Source organism: Arachis ipaensis, chromosome B8 (genome assembly GCF_059453495.1).
Source record: "Arachis ipaensis isolate K30076 ecotype BB chromosome B8, ASM5945349v1, whole genome shotgun sequence".
In the NCBI taxonomy this organism is placed as follows: domain Eukaryota; kingdom Viridiplantae; phylum Streptophyta; class Magnoliopsida; order Fabales; family Fabaceae; genus Arachis; species Arachis ipaensis.
The window spans coordinates 111,544,853-111,550,213 of NC_142443.1; the positions used below are offsets into that span (position 1 = coordinate 111,544,853).

A 5,361-nucleotide genomic window follows, 5' to 3' on the forward strand; every position below is an offset into this window, starting at 1 on the left:
GGATCTCTGTAGCTAAAGTTATAGTCGTTTGAGTGCGAAGAGGTCAGGCTGGACAACTTAGCAATTTCTCCAACTTATTGTATTCCTTCCACTTTTGGATGCTTCCTTTCCATTCTCTGAGCCATTCCTGCCCTGTAATCTCTGAAAAAACTTAACACACATATCAAGGCATCTAATGGTAATAAGAGAGGATTAATAATAAGCAAATATAAGATCAAAGAAGCATGTTTTCAATCATAGCACATAATTAGGAAGGAAAATGTAAAACCATGCAAATAGTATGAATAAGTGGGTAAAGAGTTGATAAAAACCACTCAATTGAGCACAAGATAAACCATAAAATAGAGGTTTATCAACGCATCCGTGACGGACTAAAGTTTATAGTGGTGCCCTATAAGCAGGATTTTGATGCCCGAACCTGAGATTATCCATGAAAAACGGGGACTATTATATGCAGATTTTTTGACTCAACATCCATTGAACTTCTATAGTACATATATGTCGTGAAAAGCTCAAGCACTGAATCTTTAATTTATAAAAGCTAATTCTGTAGGTTTAAGATTTAATATAAAACTGGTTTTGAGGCAATCCATTTAAAATTGAATTTGTACTAATTTTTCAAAGTTCTGCTATCATTTTAGGAAGGTGCAGAAAAATAGTAGACAACAGTAAGTTTAATAAATTCATTAGAAATACAATTCTAACCTCTTGCCCTTCAAAATGGTTGACCTAAAATAAGACTCATCTAGCTTTAAAAAAAACTAAATTTCAGATCGATATCATGTCGTATGAAAAAGTTATATAGTTGGGAACGTAGCCCTGTTTTATAGAAAACTGTTTTCAAAGTTTAGTGAGCTAGTCACCTTCCCATCAGCATATTTAATTCGCTAAACATGGTATTGATCTGAAAGTTAAAGTAAAAGTTATAGACATAAAAAAATTTAAATCATCGTTAGTTTCAACTCAATAACCTATGATAAACCACTATTTTATGGTTTATATTGTGTTTAATTGTGTGGTTTTATCATGATTTTTACCCACTTATTCATATAATCAGCATGCATTTATATTTCCTTCCTAAAATTATTACACGATTGAAAACTTGCTTCCTAGAGACTTTTAATTATGTGATTTAATTCTTCTTTATTCCATTCGATGTCGTGATCTGTGTGTTAAGTGTTTCAGGCTTTATAGGGCACGAATGAGTTGGAGATTGGAAAGGAAGCTTGCAAAAATGGAAAGAACACAAGAAATTAAGGAGATGACCAACGAGAAGTGACGCGGCCGCATGGATCACGCGACCACGTGAAAGAGAGAAAATCGCATTGACGCGACTGCATGGCTCACGCGACCGCGCGGATGGAATAGCACAAGCGACGCGGAGGCGTGGACGACGCGCCTGCGTAGAGAAGCAAAACGCCGAATGACGCGTCCGCATGAATGACGCGATCGCGTGACGTGCGCGATCTGCATAATCTGCAGAATTGCTGGGGGAGATTTTAGGCCCTATTTCAACCCAGTTTTCGGCCCAGAAAAGCAGACTAGAGCCAGGGAACATGCAGAGACCAACAACAACATTCATTCTAGATAGTTTTAGTTTTCTCAGATCTAGTTTTCCTCTCCTCTAGATTTTCTCTCTACACATTCATAGTTCTTAGGATTTTTAATTGCTTTTTGCATTGGGATATTGAGAAGAGTTGTTACCTCATCAAGACTTCGTCATTCTAGTTCGTTTTCTTTACTTGGCTTTACTCTTCCATGTCCTTTAATTTATTTCAATCTTACTGTTGGATTATTTTAGAATTTATCAATACAAGAGTTATTTTTATTTTTATTTAATTCCTTTGAGTTTTATTTATCATGTCTTCCTTTAATTTCCTTTCCTATGTTATGAATTCCACATTCACAATGAGCGAGTAGTTCCCTAACTTGATGGGGAGTTGATTGAAAAGGAACCCTTGAGTTGGAGTGCTCAAGGGAGAAATTGTAATTGGGTTTATTATTGGTTTGCTCTCTAGTCACTAATGCCAGTCCTTCCAAGGAAGCGGATTGGGACTTGTGAATAGAAACAGCATTCCAACTTGTTTGACTTTTCCTTACCTAGTAAGGGATAACTAAACAGAACAACCCCAATTATCAACTAATCTTGAAAGTACTGTAACAAGAATAGGGCTTCCAACTAATCTACTCCCAATCAAGGCTTTTATTTAAATTACATTAATTCTCTGATTTAATTTTCTGTCATTCAACTCAAATCTTTTTGAAAACCATCTGATTAATAAAATAACACACTTTCCTGCAACTCGTTGGGAGACGACCTGGGATTCATACTCCCAGTATTTTTATTTTAATTTCTGTGACACCCTTTTTAAATTGATAAGCGGATTTCTGGTTGGTTGAGGACTATACTTGCAACGCATATCTTATAACAATTCTTAACTCGCCAATTTCCGCCACGTCAATTTTTGGCGCCGTTGTCGGGGAGTTGCAATAGAGTGCTAAAGTTATTGATTGGATTTTATTTATTTGCATTTTATTTTATTTTGCTACTATGAGCTGCTTGTTTCTTTCGCTAGATGACGCGTTCACTTCCTGATCCAAGCTTGCCAGTATTCGACCCTGAGATTGAAAGAACTATTTCACAAATAAGGCAAGCTCGGTGTCGGTTAGTCCTCTCTGAGGGCGGGTCTGAAACGTCATTTGAGCAAGAAACTAGCCCCCGTTCTCCTGATTCGGTTGATTTACGTATAGGTGACATGGCAGCACCTAGGAGAGTTACTATCCAGGAGGATGGAGCCCCTGATTTTACAATGCAACCGTTTCAAGCGCATCATCCAGCGGTGGCTACAGACTTTGAAATAAAGACCGCACTGCTCAATTTGATGCCCAAGTTTTATGGCTTACCTGCTCAAGAGCCTATCAAGCACCTGAGAGATTTTCAAGCAGCCTGTTCTACTGTCAGGCGTGATGGTGCAGATGAAACTTCAATTTTGCTGAAAGCCTTCCCGTTCTCTCTTGAGGAAAAGGCAAGAGAGTGGTACTACACTCAACCCGCTGCAACTGTATCCAACTGGGATACACTCAGAAGAGAATTTTTGAAAAAGTTCTTTCCAGCTGAAGTTACTGATAAACTGAGGAAGGATATTTCCATGATTGTTCAGGATGAATCTGAAACTTTCTATGAGTACTGGGAGCACTTCAATAATCTTCTGGAAGCTTGCCCCCACCATATGATTGACAAGATAGTGTTACTCGGCTACGTCACACAGGGCATGAGGCCCCAAGATAAGACCACATTGGAAAGTGCTAGCAATGGGTCTATGAAAAAGTACAAGACCACTGATGAGGCATGGCAATTGATCAGCGACTTAGCTGAATCTACTAGGAATCACAGGCAGAAACAAGGCCGTGCAAAGGCCGTTGCAAAAGTATCCTCTAGCAAAGAGACTGCTGCTTTAACTCAGAGTATCTATAAAATGACCAACTTGCTGAAGTAGATGCAATTGAACCAACAACAAGTTCAGCAAGCCCAACCTTCTCTACCACAGCAAAACCAATAGTTAGTCCCACAGAGAGTTTGCAGAATTTGTATTGATTATAGCCACTATACTGATGAATGTCCGCAGCTCCAGCAGGAAGACAACATCGTGGCAGCCACTCATAACTTCTATGACCGCCCCAACCAAGGGTACAATCAAAGTGGCAATTACAACCATGGGTGGCAGGACAATTCTAACCAGAATTGGAGGGACAACAACAACAGAGGAGGCAGAGATAATCAGGGAAATCAGAGGTGGAATAACAACAACAACAGGCAGCAGAACCAGTACCAGCCTTACAGAGCACCTCACCTGAGGCAATCCCAAGGACCACAGAATACCCAACAGCAGACCTCTCAAATTACTTATCCTTCTTCTTCTGCTAATGATGACTTACTACAATCTATTGATCGGAGACAACAGACCATAGAAAATAACATTAATGCCACTCTGAATGGTCTGAACGCTACTTTGCAAGCTCTTGTCTCACAGATTGGTTCAATGAATAACTCCAATAACCAACCTTTGAGCTCCAGTGGAATTCCCTCTCAACCATTATCCAATCCCAAGGGTGGTATTAATGCCATCACCCTAAGGTCCGGAACCACACTGTAGGAGAGGAACCAGGAGGAGCCAAGCCCACCAGAACACACCTCAGCTGAAGAGGTAGTGGAAATATAAGATGTTGAAGAGGAAGAAGACATACAGGACATAACTGAAAAAGAAGAAGTTCAACCACAGGAGAAAGCATCAAAAGGCGCAGACACTGTAGAAGACACCACTCCTATTCCATTTCCACAACTTGCAAGGAAGCCCAGGAAGCAGCTGGAACCTGATCCAAAAATGGTAGAGATATTCAAAAAGGTTGAGGTAACTATTCCTCTATTTGATGTCATTCAACAGGTACCTAAGTATGCAAAGTTTCTAAAAGATTTATGTATACATAAGGACAAAATTAATGAATTAGAAACTATTCCTTTAGGAAGTTCCATATCTGCTTTAATGGGTGGTTTACCTGAAAAGTGTAGTGACCCAGGTCCTTGTATGGTTAATTGTACTATTGGTGGTGTAGTATTATCTGATTGCATGTGTGATTTAGGAGCATGTGTGAGTATACCTTTGTCTATATATGATATTTTGAGGCTTCCCCCCTTAAAAAGCTCGGCAGCTCGTTTTGTGTTAGCAGATAAAAGCATTATTACAGTGGCTGGAGTTGCTGAAGATGTATTAGTGGGCATTAAGGGACTCACGTTCCCCACTGATTTTTATATCCTGGAAATACCCCAAAATGACTCAGAGAAGCCATCATCAATCCTACTCGGAAGGCCATTCCTGAAGACCTCAAAGTTTAAATTAGATGCTTTTTCAGGAACATACTCTTTTGAAATAGATGGCCGAGTAGTGATCTTCAATCTGAATGGAGTTATGAAGCATCCTCCGGAGGATTACTCTATCCTCAAGTGTGACATTATAGATGAAACCGTGGCTGAAGTCCATCAGGAGGAATTTGAAGAGAAGCACGCAGGACAAGGTCCAAGTGTGGGGACATTCTCAGAGGACAATGACAGTGCTTTGCCATTGTTACCAGCTCCAGACAATCCAGAGCCTGACCATGATCAGAAGTTAGAACTAAAACCCCTTCCTCTACACCTCAAATATGCTTACCTTGAAGACAAGCAGAAGTTTCCAGTTATCATTGCAAGGGAACTTACTTCTCAACAAGAAGAGCAGTTACTTAGTGTGTTGAGGAGGCACAAAAAGGCAATTGGTTGGAGTTTGGCAGACATAGTAGGTATAAACCCTCAAGTCTGTGAGCATAGAA

General features: G+C 39.8%; 1 non-coding gene across 1 annotated transcript; it reads right to left on the minus strand.

The window, feature by feature from the left end:
* Positions 1-3,128: 3,128 nt before the first annotated feature.
* LOC148549268 (small nucleolar RNA R71) lies at positions 3,129-3,236 on the minus strand. Its single transcript, XR_015898413.1, has one exon. It is a non-coding gene; the product is annotated as a small nucleolar RNA R71 (small nucleolar RNA).
* Positions 3,237-5,361: the final 2,125 nt, after the last annotated feature.